The sequence below is a fragment of the Podarcis bocagei genome, assembly GCF_964188305.1.
Source record: "Podarcis bocagei genome assembly, chromosome: 5".
Taxonomy (NCBI): domain Eukaryota; kingdom Metazoa; phylum Chordata; class Lepidosauria; order Squamata; family Lacertidae; genus Podarcis; species Podarcis bocagei.
In genome coordinates, this window is record NC_138129.1 from 60,168,391 (window position 1) to 60,182,728 (window position 14,338).

Below are 14,338 nucleotides of genomic sequence, written 5' to 3' on the forward strand. Positions count from 1 at the left end.
ACAATCTGAGGCAGTCTTCTTCAACCCAAGATGATGTCTGATGGGACGTAAGTACATTGTGTGCAATCTATATGATATGATGGATATGCTAGGCAGAGGCATAGCAAGGTCAGGTGGTACCTGGTGCTGAAATTTTTTTGTCACCCCCCCAAAGAACTACTTCCAACCTCCACCGTCAGTTAACTCATTATTATTTATTTGCTGCAGATACTGATACCTATTTTCAACTTTCCCTCCACCCTTTCAGTTTTGCAAAACGTTTATGAGTTTTTACAATTCCTTGCGGAAATGTTGTATCAAGCACTTTTCTTTTCTCTGATTTTATATCATGCACTTGTACATGCACATACAACTTTCATAGCAGCATAGAAAGGGGTCACATGAACAGTTTTTACATGTCTTGTAGTCCACTTTTATGCATGTCAACTTGAAAATAAATTTCACTTAGATAACGTGGCTTATTTATTTCTTTATTGAATTTATATGCCGCCCTATACCCTGCTGTCTCAGGGCGGTTCGCAGAACAAAATCACTTCTTGGCTTAGTCCCAAGTGTGCATAGGATACCAACTTTAAAATAAATTTTGAAAAAGCACCAGCAGGACACACCGTGGGGGTGGGGTGGGGGGTGGGAGGTGAAAAACTAGGAGAAGGAGGAAAAACTAGGAGGGGGAGGAGGTGAAAAACTAGGTGAGGAGGAGGTAGGCCTTTCATAGGGTATAAGGCTTACATGCATGCATACCAAAGAAGATTCAGAGCAAGAAGTCAAAGTATGACCATAAGTATTCCCGCAATTTTTTTATATTTTTATTGTGAGCACATGAGGAACAAGATTTACCACCACAGCAGGTAAGTCTGTGTGTTCCAGTAGTGGCTGGCACCTGTTGGGACTGATAGGGTGGAAGGGAGGTAGCCCAGCAGCGCGCGGCACCAGAGCGAATGACAGGCAGAGCCAACTAATTCTAGTTTTGCCTTCATCCTCTTTCCCTGCTGAGTTTTACAAGAGACTAATGAGAGGAAGCTGGCACAACCAAGGCCACCCCCTGCACTGGGTATTTGTAAGAAGGCAGGCAGGTGGGTGCTGGCTGATGTTGGTGGAGCACTGCCCCATTCAACCTGACACACCAACTTCCATTGCCAGTGTGTACTTGGTCTCCAGCAAGCAGAAGACCAGCTGAATGTTCCTCTTCTTCTCCCTCACCCTCCCCACCACTCCATTTTGCCTGAATGGCAGCAGAGATCAATCCGCTGGCAAGAGATGCCCATGTGTTCTATGGCACAAAACCACTTCCTTTTGATCACTAGAAATGTAACCCAAGGTACCACTGTAGAAACAAAGACAAGCGTGCAAGGTGAACAGGCCAATCTACTGGAAATACTGAAGTACCTAAGCCTGCAATTCTTACCTTTGGAAAGGGAGTTGGGCTTCATGGGCTTCTGGTCCCTCCTATCCTATGGTTTTCTGATCTGAGAGTTTAGTCATGTTCTCCTAGAAAACAGCCACTGTCTTGCTCTCGATGATCAGTCTTCAATATACTGTGCCTGATACTCATTTCCACGATGCACAGATGATACACTTGCATGAGGCATTTTGATGTGTGTGAAAAAATACAGAGAAAGGCCTCTGACTGATTGCTGGATTTCTGAACTGCTGTGATCTCCCATTGATGTGAAGCATTGTGAGATGTTTGCAGCTGTAGATTTCAATTGAGGAATCATGGTGTGGTTGTAAAACATTATTTTGGAACGGTCTCTCACAGCAAAACCATCCATTGCATCAAACAACTTATTGTATTTAGCATGACTATTATTTTAAACCAAAACAACAAGCGCAATCAGGATGAGCATTGTGGTGGCTGGAGAAGAGGAAGTTGCTTCTTTCCCAGCCTGCTGGTATCTCCAGGCAACTATAAGTAGCAGCTGGTAAGGGGCGGCATTTCATTGCGACTACTTCTGGGAGAAGAAGTGTTAAATGACACCTCCCCATCTACCATGGTCCTAATCCTGACTACCCTTCCCTGTTATATTTATTTTTAAATGACCGATCAGCTGCATTAAATGTAACAAGACAAATGTTACATTTCCATACCTTGTGTTGTAGATAGTGTTTTTAGTGTTTGTACATTTCTCTTATTTTCCCTATTTTGTTTTACAGAGCAAGTTCTTTCCAGACTTGCCCAAAGCCAACATGGTTCAGGAAGCACTCCAGAAAGCAATGAAATTCTTCTCTGGCCTGCAAGCAGAAGATGGCCACTGGGCCATGGAGTGCTCTGGTGTCTTCCCCTTGTGCCAGGTACAGGAACACCAGCAGATTTACTACTTATATATTAACTGGCTAAGAAGGAACTCCTTGTATATTTTCTATAAAGCTATTTATCTTCTTTTTTACCGGATAGACTAGGCACAAATAGTTGGACATTTGGAGAAACCCCTGAAACTGCTTAAAACTAGTTTTGACTGTACCAAGCTGTTCACCAAAATAACTACCTTATCTCACTGGTCCATTCAACTGGTAGCAACCCTCTGTGGTTTCCACAGCTCTATGTGGAGATGCCCAGGAACGAACTTGGGATTTTCTGCACCAAAGCAAAAGCTATCACTCTTTCCAATGAAGGCAGAATAATCTAGAAGAATAGACCTGTGAGTCTTTAGCTATGAAAGGAAAAAAGAGATCTTACCTGTGACCTTACAGCTAAATAGGTTTTCATCTTCTTGGGTAAGCAGAGATGTTTATCTTATTCAAGCCAGTTCAGACTGCCTTTGGTCACATTTTTGGAATATTCTTGAGTCTCAGAATTGCCACTAGTTAATGTTTTATCCTTTAAACAAAACAATTCACCCCTGTTTAGGAAAACTAAGCCTTTCTCACAAAGCAGAATATATTTTCAGTACATTCTGAACAGGGGGATAATCCATTGAATTCATTGGGCAGGATATTGTCCATTGTTGGCAACACATAGGGGATGTTTTTTTTTTTAATTTTTACTCTCAATCTGAATTATCTATTGTTTTTATGGATAATTTTAATATTTCTTGTAAACCACTTAGAAGTTTTACTACATCGAATTGGTAAACAAACAAATAAACAAATATATAAATATATAAATGTGATTGGCATGAAGATTGAGATGAGAGAGAGGCCTTATTAGCACGATTGGAAACAACTCAAGAACTGAAACACAGGCATGTTTTGAAATTCACTCTTCGCTGAATTTTGTAGTGTAGTTCTCATGCCAAGTAATGTGTCCAGCTGCATATTCTAGACTAAGGTGTGCATATAAATGCATTTATTCATGAAAATAACATCAAAAATGCATAGTATCAGGAAAATTGCTTTGCAAAAATGTGTATATTAGGATGGTGAATTTTCATGAGGGGTTTTCTTAAAAATCACAAACTGATGTGAAAAGGTGAACTGAACTTTGAAATGAGGAAGTGAGAGGAGCTGAATTCAGGGTCAGGTTTGTCCTGTGGCATCTCCTGATAGGACTGGGTAAGACCTCTCTGAATCCCCAGATGGACCAGCAGTTTGAAGGTGCTTCACAGAGAAGCCTGGCAGCTGCAGTTCAGTGGTTCACCACACAGGGGAAGTGCATATACCTCCAGGCAATCTCTGTAAGCAGTATCTCACATTGAAAATTGCAGGTACAAATTATGCACCTTCAAGTAAAGTGACAGAAGCAATGATCTTTTGCCTAAACTTGCTGGATGATGAAATATTGTTATCCTTGACCTTTTTCTTCTGTTTCAAGGTGATAAGAAAACCCAATAGTGATACAAAAGCACAATATAATTTTTCATATCCAAACAGGTGATTTAGTGGCAAATCAAACCAAAGCTGAGATAGTCAAGTATTATAAATTGTTCTTTTTCTTTTTTTAACCAAACAGGTCTTTTGATGGCATGCTATATTGCCAGGATATCATTGCCACAAGAGGTCAAGAGAGAGTTCCTGCGCTTTGTTGTTTAGTCGTTTAGTCGTGTCCGACTCTTCGTGACCCCATGGACCAGAGCATGCCAGGCACTTCTGTCTTCCACTACCTCCTGCAGTTTGGTCAAACTCATGCTGGTAGCTCCAAGAACACTATCCAACCATCTTGTCCTCTGTTGTCCCCTTCTCCTTGTGCCCTCCATCTTTCCCAACATCAGGGTCTTTTCCAGGGAGTCTTCTCTTCTCATGAGGTGGCCAAAGTATTGGAGCCTCAGCTTCACAATCTGCTCTTCCAGTGAGCACTCAGGGCTGATTTCCTTCAGAATGGAGAGGTTTGATCTTCTTGCAGTCCATGGGACTCTCAAGAGTCTCCTCCAGCACCATAATTCAAAAGCATCAATTCTTCGGCGATCAGCCTTCTTTATGGTCCAGCTCTCACTTCCATACCTCACTACTGGCAAAACCATAGCTTTAACTATACGGACCTATGTCGGCAAGGTGATGTCTCTGCTTTTTAAGATGCTATCTAGGTTTGTCTTTGCTTTTTCCCCAAGAAGCAGGCGTCTTTTAATTTAGTCTAATTAATTCCTGTGCTATATCCTCTCAAAACAGCTTCCAGATGGTGGCTGGGGCCTGTAAGTAGTCCAAGGAGCTTCTCTAGACTGGCCTGGGGAGAGATGCTCTAATTCTGCATATCTTTGTCTTGGGCTGGTCCATGATGCAATTCCACGGGAAGGCTTCTTTAAATCACGTCTGCATTCTGTTCTCTTTTGACTGTGAGACTTTCATTTGCAGTACTCACCATGTGGACTGGGCAGCAGGGTAGATGACCAGAATGCAAGCTGGGCTCAGCCTGTGCAGCTGTGGCAGAGAAAAATAAAATTGTGGCATGAGGGGTGGAGATAGGCAGCAATAATGAAGACATGATATCGGACTTCACTATTGCCTTTGAAAACCACCATCTGTAGGAAGTACTAAAATTGATAAATCGTCTGGTGAAGCCAGGCTGGCATCATCCAAATGTATCCTGTCAAACCAATAGCAAACCACAAAATGGTTCGCAGTTTGCATTAAGGTAATATATCAGAAGAATGGAAACTAAACAATTCAAAGAGATTTCTCGATATCTGGAGTCACTGGTCTATTTTCTAATGGCTCTTTGATCTCTCTTTATGGTAGCCATCTTACAGAACAGTCAACAGTATTGGGCACAACCTTCAGCTATATAGCTATGCAAATCCTTGGACTTGGGCCTGACCATCCAGATGTAGTGCGGGCTCAGATAAATCTCCATAAGAACGGTAAGGCAGAAATCTCCAGCAGGGCTTGGTCAATCCATATGCTGGAGAGCAGGGCCCAGAAAAAGCTGGGGGGTTCTGATGTTGTACAGTTATTCGGGAACACCTCTCTATTCTTCCTTCTTTCCTTCCTTTGTGGGCCCTTTTTGAAATCTCCATAGAAACAATGCACTGAGCATAGTTGAAGGCTGTGCAACTGCTACTAGATTTGCCCTCCAATGTGTGGGGTGTGGCCAGGCAACGAGGGTGTGACAGGGCAGGGCTGTAAAAATGTGGTTACAAAGCACGGATCCACATGGATCCTCAGGATTTTTGCATTGGGTCACCCCAAACTCACCATCAAATCACATGTCTGTGGCCACAGCATGAACCACAAAAATCATACATCCACTGTTTCGTTCAGAATATTTTTTTTCTTGTTTTCCTCCTCTAAAAACTAGGTGTGTCTTATGGTCAGGTCTGTCTTGTGGAGCGAAAAATACGGTATATCTCTTTTTCATTAAGTGAAAAATATGGGGTGATGGTGGTGATTTTCTTCTAAATGGAAGAGCACACCCTCAGGTTGCTACAATTAAGTTGAATGAATGTATATATCCAAAATCAGGTTATAAGGATATAAGTATCAATATATGGCCACATTAAGTTTTATTATATTTTATGGCTGGTGGTTAACTACTTATATGAAGAAGTGACTGGTGAAATGTGAGGGCTAATGATATACTAATGATACCTCTTTGATATGTGCAAACACGCCCCAAAAGGAACAGGACGAAGAGGCACATTTACTTAATTTCCTGGCAGGTATTCACACCACTTCAAATCCTTTCTTGGAAAATGGAAATTTGACAGAAATCTAAGAAAGGCTTTGTTCGCTGAGTGGTTCTTGACCATGACCCTCCCCCAGCGCAACACAAAATATAGCTTAAATTTGTGTGCTTGATGAGGAATGACAGAGGGTATGCAACATTCAAGAGATATGGATTCAGTGGCAAAGGCTGCACATGCTAGGCAATAATTTGGGAGGACAGGATACTCCCCACCCTGAATGAAGCCCAGCACAGGAGAAGCTCTTGGAATGACTTTCAAAGATCAGCAGTTAGGACAGTCCCTGTCTGGAGAAAAGACATCACACACAAGGAAAGGAAGGTAAGAAGAGAGGATGATATTTATTTTATTATGCATTCACATATAGCTTGTTTGCATCTGTTGCACTGACTATCACTATGCTTTGGGGCCCATTTAGGTGCTATCTGTGATCTTTAAAGCTTTACATGATCTGGGATCCATATAGCTAAAGGACTGGCAGTCCTTTTATATGGCTGTGCACCAAAGTTAAAAATCTTGCTCTTTCAGTAGCCCCATTTGATACTTTCAGTTGGCTTGCTGCTTGTCTCTCTGTTGTCAACAACTTTCTGGTTCTAAACCTTTTCCCACTGAAGTCTGTCACACTGTTGTTCTCCATGCTGGCGATTCTTCTCCAAAGCTTGCTTCACTGTTACTTGCACAATACAGTATACATTTTTCAAAACCTGATCAGCCATATATTTCAGGTTTGTTTTTTCGTTATCTGATCAGGCATAATAGCACTGAGATTTTTTTCTTCAAATTGAGGAAGCCTGGTAGCTGTAGGATAGAGTTAGTTTTGGTAATATGGGGAAGTTTTACTAGTTCCTTCTGTTTCTTTCTTCCTTAAGCACTGGGTGGTTTCCTCAGGGCAACAACATGGGGGTGGGGGAAGGTCGTGGATGGTAACAAAATTGACCTTCCTTCACTGAGTGGGCATTCTCAGGCTATCCTAGGGTAAGTGTGGCAAATTCAGTTATGTGCAGTCATTAGGGCTATTGTTTTTGTTCCAATGTGCTTCATTTTACATCAAGGGTTGACAACATTTTGGGGCTTGTAATCACTTTTGAATTTTGAAAGCTTGTCATGGGTACCACTCTCCCTGATTGCTTCTCCCTTCACCAGTCATTCCCCTTCCCAAAGACAAGGCTCAGGTTAATTTGCTGCTGGTTAACCTTTGGGTACTTAAACAATCAATGGCTTTTAAACTGTGGTGTGTGTTGGGGTATTGTTTTTGTTTGCTACTACGTTTTGTGTGTGTGTGTATCTATCTATATGATATGTTATATATGAGTATAGCAAGATAGCTTGAAATAATGTCTGTGTCATAATGTAATTACTGACATACTGTAATAAATAGCCCCTGAAGATTTGGAGTATGAACCAATGAGCAATAGGCATGTATATTCCTAATAAATCCTACCTTATATAACATAGTATGAAATCACTATGTCCCAAGTGAATGACCAATAGCTTTGGATAAATGAGGAACAACAACAAAACTCCTGGCTTTCCAAATTCTTCACAGAACTGTTCTGGTCTTTGGACGCAATTCTTGTTTTCCTTGTTTTCAGACTAAAGGCTGTGTGACATGCATGAGCAAAAAGGGGCAGGAGTGTGACAATTGAATTCATCTGGGATTTGGGTATAAAGGCTAAGTCTACTGTAAAGATTTGAAGAGGTAGGATTGTGCATTGGAGCATAGTGATTAAAGTTATATGAAGGCATTCACCTTTCTTGAAAGACGATGGAAGAGTGCGCCATTGGAGGTAAAGTCAAACTGTTGGAGAGGTATAGTGCCTGCCATGGCTGTAGAGACCAATATGGGAGAGATATGTTTTATTGCAGAAAAGATATCTGGCTTCGCTGGTGCAGATGCAACATGGTGTTTTGTCTATCTGCACTCTTCAGTTTATCTGAACAGTAGTACATCAGGGTAGAACCAATTCAGAGAAAGTTTTCTTATTAGTAGGAACACAGTGTTGGGTGTCAACATGGGAGAGCCATATTCAAGTGCAGATTCACCCAAAGTTGCATGGATGACTTTGGCTAGACAGTGCCTCTCAGTTAAATCCACACCACCAGGTTATGGTGAGGACAAGTGAGATAGGAATTTGGATTCCCTTTGTAGCTCTCTGTCTTTTCCACCTCGGCTACATACGCACCACACATTCAGAACATCCTTCCCAAAGAATCCTAGAAACACTTAACAAACAACATCTCCCAAGATCCTTTGGGAGAGGGAAATGTGCTTTAAATGTTCAACTGAGGATTATTCCACAGCCAACTCTACATGGAAGAATAGGGCTGCCTCCACATCATAAGGAACATGCAGCCCCATTCTTCCATGAAGAGTTGGCTCTGTGGAAGAATCCTCAAGTGAACAATTACAACAAAATGGCATGTGAAGAAAATGGGGAAATTAAGAAATCAATAAATTGAAACAGCAGATTCACATGAGTGACAATAGTCAAACATTTAGCCAGCTGTAGAAGCATATAATTGCTTTGCGGAAGCAATCTAGCAATACACCCATCTTTGGCATCTCTTTGACTTCTGTTTTGGCCCTGATACGCTCAGAACAACACAGTATAAAAAACTCTTTTATGAATTCCCTGTGCTACAGTGGTTACAATGAAATAAAAGCCAAAGCCAAGCCTAGATTATTTAGTCAGTATAGCATATACAGAAATGAAAAGGACTACACTTAAATCAGTGATTATTTATGTCAGGGAACTGACATCAGAGCAGAGGGGAGAGGCGAGGCTCCCAGATTCTGCAGGAGAGGGAACGAGTAAGGGAAGAAGGAGAATGTTATCTGGGGAAGGAAGTCCAGGTGACACCAGGAAGAAGGGAGAGGCAGAGAGCATCTCGGAGGTGAAGCTCCGAGACTCTTCCAGTGAAGTCAGTGAGGAGGGTGGAGGACCACCACTCGGCACGCCCACTCTGCGCAGCAGGCTTCCGCGCAGAGAGGCGAGGCGAAGGTTGTCCGTTAAGGAATTCTTATGCTGGAGGAAATTTAGGAGACGCCCACTCACGGATTCTGCTAGCGACTGAGCAGCAGCACAAAGGGCTGCTCAGTCAAGGAAAGACACAACCACACCTAAGCAGTTTGGAACGGCTGGAGATTTACACACAAGCAACCCCATTTCCCGTGACAATTTACATCAGAATTGAATGTGTGCAGGGGAAATAGTGATTCAGAAATCTGAAATCAAATATTTCAAAGCAAGAGATAATTCCTAGTAGGTTTTCCTTATGTTCATGGATGCACAGTGTAGGATCTCAGCATGAGACGGTGATGTTCAAATGGTGACTCAACCCTGTAGATCTTTGACTAAGATTAATTCCTCAAAAGAGTAATGTTTAGACTGTATTGACAGCGCCGGGGCAATGGAATTTCTGAGAGTGATTGATCCTGGGAATACAACACATTGCAAACCAACCAGCTCGGCTTTACCCCTGAATTAAAGCATTCTGGCATGAAGGAGATAAAACCGGTTCTATCAACCTAATACATTTATCTTTCAATCATCTCTTAATCTGAGGCTGTAAAACTTTGGGTGGATTCTTTAGTGAATCCATATTTATAAATGCTTTGGTGGTTGATGCAACTGCGGACATCAAAAAAAGCTCTTAACAGCAAAGCACTGTGGCAGTGGAGCAAAGGATAAAGTTATCTGTTCTTCTTATTTGCCCCTGGGCCAGATTTTCTAGATTTTTCTTTTACCCTTGCACTCTCAACCAGGTTTTCCTAGATCTCAGATGCATGGCAGCTTGCAGAAAGCATCATCACTGAAAAAGAGGCACTTTCACAATTTCTACAAATGATATAATTTGATTCCTTCCCATATGTGGATGTTGTCTTCATTTTTTGGAAATCTTCATGTTATGCTGTATTAGCATCCATAGGGCATTAGGGTAGAAGGATCAGATAGCATAGCTAAGAGTCTGGCTTTGAAGAAATTTCAGCACACATCCTTTGGGGAAGTTACTTTACTCATGATAGATTTTTATCTCCAGAAAAAGTCTGTGCAATGCATCAAGGATAGCCCTGCCATACACTCACCTTTGTTATTGTGGGTGTGTCCTTCACTGATTACATTAACACTCCTGATCCAACCCTGTAAAATTATTCTTGCTGTGATTGGTTAGGTCAGTCTTTATATATAACCTTCAAGTATTTTACTGGATGTGAGCCTGAATGTTTTAGGAATTGTGGACCTTCAGAGGCAGGAACTCTAGCCCAGAGTCTAAGAGTTCAGTGTCCTATTCAGTGTCCTGCGTGCCTGTCTGGCAACATCTAAAATATAACCATAACAATCTGAGGCAGTCTTCATCAACCCAAGAAGATGTCTGATGAGACGTAAGTACATTGTGTGCAATCTATATGCTTTGAATTAGGATGATGTTTAAATAAAATAACAAAGTGTGCCAGTTGCTTGACTTAATTCATATTGATTAAGCAAGCTTTATTACAGGAGAAGTTCACAGAAATAAGATGGGAAGGGCAATTAACCTGATGTATTAAGTAATAAAAAGGCAGCATTTTGGCTTTTCTTCATTCAGAAATACTGTGGAAAATAGAACAGAAGTTTTGTATTGTGATTAGGAACAGAAATGAAAATTGGTGTAAAGAAGTTTCATTGGTTATAATAACTTTGAAGAAAAAGATTTGCAGTTGAGAAATGACATGAAACTAGATGTGTTGATGATGTTAAACTTAGCAAACCCAATTTGATAAATGATGGGAATAACTAGAAGATGGGCAAAATATCTGGCTGCATATAAATTAATTACTAAAGCAGAGTGCAGCACAGTACATACATATTAACTCTCTTTGGAACTGAATCAGTGGTCCTTATTATTTATCAATTATTGATGTCTAAAACAGTTCAATTAGTGGAGGCCTATAATAGGCCAATTACGAGAAAATCACCCCTAAATTTTAAACATGGAATAGTCTACTAGGACAATCCTATACATGCTTACTCAGAAGTAAGTACCACTGTTTCACTGGGGCTTTTCTCCAGGAAAGGTATGCAAGAGATTCCACCAAAGAGATAATGTGAAAGACAGACACGTGAAAATTCATCATTTCCAAGTTAGAAGAGATATTGTAAAATAACTAAGAGAAGATGGGGGGGCAGTTTTAGGAGCAGACTTGGGGAAATGAACATATTTGGACAGATTGGAAATTAAAGCTGTGGTCCTATGCCAAATTATCTGAGAATAAGTCCTGTTGATCAGTCTTGGACTTCCATACTTAAGAACCCTAAAATGAGCTCTGTCATTGGAATGAAGCAGGATATAAAAGAAACTCATAAGCCATCCCTGTCAACCACTTTCTGCTCTGAACAACTGGGACAAAAATATGGTTGTAGAGAATAGGAAGTGTTTCCATAATGAGCTAGTTAGAAAAAGCAAAGGATCTATGGGTGGTATATGAATACGCCATACTCAGAGTAGATTCACTGAAATCAGTGGACAAATTAGTCATGAATAGACCCACTGAAATGAATAGACAAGTCTGTCCCTCACTTCTGGCTGGAAGGACCACAGGAAGGGGTTCAGAATAACTTCCTGTGGTAGAATAACTGAAAATCTGCCTGCATGTTTCAAACTCCCCCCCCCCCCGTGTTCTTTGGTAGATGTCTGCGCAGAAGAAAAGGTGCACATGAAATAGAACCCAAAACTGATCTTACTCGCTGGCGATTCAGCTCCGTGGAAGGGCGGCATAGATGGTACTACGTGGCAGACAGTGAAGAATGTGCCCGTGAACAGAATGCACTTGAGGCTTACACCTTAGGGCTGGACACTGTAAGTGGCTTAATGATAACAGATGGTACAACACGGAAAGGCTACAAAAGGAGCCCAGGGCATGAGGACTGCTGGCTTGGCCCTGCCTAGCAGCAGTTTCCCAAGGGCTGGGTCATTTTTCTTTTGGCTTCTCATCTTCTGACACCTCAGTTAGGAGCACAGGAAGCTTGGTGATTGCTTTCATAGAATCATAGAATTGTGGAAGGGATCATGAGGGTCATCTCCCCCAACTGCCTGCCACTTGGTGCTCTACAACTGCAACTTGATAATGTCAGGGTTGAATATGAAACCCTACTTGAAAAAAGACAAGCCTGCAAGATGAATATGACAATCTACAGGAAATACATAACTTAGTTATCACTTTCTACAAAGTAGCTGCTCTGTGCTTGATACCTAGAAAGCTGAGTGAGTTCATCTGCAAGCCAGAGTCAGTGTAGGGTTCTTACTTGTGGAGAGGGAGTTGGGCTACATGATCTTCTGGTCCCTTATATTCTATGGTTCTCTGATCTAAGAGCTCAGAGATGTTCTCTAGAAAGCCACTTTCTTGCTCTCAATGATTATTCTCCAGTATACTGATAATCATTTCCATGATGCACATATGATGCATTTGCATGAGGGACTTTGTGTGTGTGAAAATACTGAGGCACATGCATCCTCTATGCAGTTTGTTTAGAGAAAGACTCCTGGATTTCTGAACAGCTGTGATCTCCCACTGATGTGAAGCATTGTGAGATGTTTGCAGATGTTGATTTCACTTGCGGAATCGCAGTGTGGTTGTAAAACTTTATTTTGGAATGGTCTCTCAGGAGCAAACCATCCATTACATTAAACAACTTTTTGTATTTAACATGACTGTTGTTCAACTACATGAGGACCCAGTCAGGATGGGGATTGTGTTGGGTGGGAAGGAAGGAGTTTTGCCTTTCCCCGCCTGCTGGTGTCTCCAGGCACATACAAATAGCAGCTGGCGAGGGGCGGGGGGATTTCATTGAGACTACTGCTAAGAGGGGAAGTATTAAATGACACTTCCCCATCTGCCATGGTCCCTATCCTGACTACCTTTCACTGCTATATTTATTTTTAAATGACCCAACAGTTGCATTATATGTAGCAGGACATTTAACACTATGCATACTTTGTACTGTAGCCAGCCTTTTTAATTTCTGTACATTTCTCTTATTTCCCCCATTTTGTTTTACAGAGTAAGTTCTTTCCAGACTTGCCCAAAGCCCATACGGCCCAGGAAGCAGTCCAGAAAGCGATTAAATTCTTCTCTGGCCTGCAAGTGGAAGATGGCCATTGGGCCATGGAGTGCTCTGGTGTCGTTGCTCTTGGACCAGGTATAGGAACGCTAACAGACTTACCACAAATACATTAACGGGCCTCCCTGTATATTTTCTATAAATCTATTTCTTTTTTTACCAGATAGGCTAGGCACAAATAGGTGGACATTTCGAGAAACTTCTGAAACTGCTTAAATCAGTTGTCTTTCTTTTGCCTGTACAAAGCTGTTCATCATAATAACATAGGAAGCTGCCTTATCCCACTGGCACATCTATCTCAACACTGAACTGGTAGCAACCCTCTGTGATTTCCCCAGGTCTATGCCCAGGATCCAACTTGGGATTTTCTGCAACAAAGCAAAAGCTATCACTCTTTCCAATGAAGTCAGAATCATCTAGAATAATGGACCTGTAAGCCTTTAGTATGAAAGGAACAAAGAGCTCTCACCTTTCAGAAACAGCATGAGAACTGAAACACAGGCATCCACTGACATTTGCTATTCACTGAATTTTGTAGTGCAGGTCTCCAGTCACATAATGTGTAGAATGGCATATACTAGAGTAACAACAACAGCAGAAACAACAATAATAGCTTTGCAAAAATTTGTATATTGGGATGGTGAATTTTCATGAGAACTAAAATAAAAATAAAAATCACAAACCGATGCGAAAAAGTGAAGCAAACTTTGAAATGAAGTGAGTGAAGCTGAATTCAGTTCAGTCCCTGCATGCAGAAGGTCCTAGGCTTGTCCTCTGGCATCACCTGATAGGATTGGGTAAGACCCCAGCAGTTTGAAGAAAATTCACTGAGAATCCTGCTGCCTGTTGTTCAATGGTTCACCACACAGGGGATGTGCATACAGCTCCAGGCAATCACTGTAAGCAGCATCCAACATTGAACAGTCCAGAATGAAATCATGCACCTTCTAGTAAGGGGGCAGAAGTGATGATCTTTTGCCTAAACTTGCTAGATAATTAAATATTGTTATGTTTGACCTTTTTCTTCTGTTTCAAGATAGGAAAAAACCACACACCACCTATCAGGGGTACAAAAGCACAAATTACATTTTGATATCCAATCAGGTGGTATCCAAACAAATCAAACCAAAATTGAGATAGTCAAGTATTATACATTGTTATCTTTTTTGAAAAATCAAACAGGTT

At 41.3% G+C, this 14,338-nt stretch overlaps 1 pseudogene across 1 annotated transcript in view; it reads left to right on the forward strand.

Moving 5' to 3' along the window:
* Positions 1-13,269, forward strand: part of LOC308587763 (lanosterol synthase pseudogene) — a 37,297-nt pseudogene extending 24,028 nt beyond the window's left edge. Inside the window, exons 2-4 of the transcript XR_014013516.1 lie at positions 10,401-10,437; positions 11,723-11,891; positions 13,093-13,269. The product of XR_014013516.1 is annotated as a lanosterol synthase pseudogene (transcript). The remainder of the gene's footprint in view (positions 1-10,400; positions 10,438-11,722; positions 11,892-13,092) is intronic.
* The last annotated feature ends 1,069 nt before the right edge of the window (positions 13,270-14,338 follow it).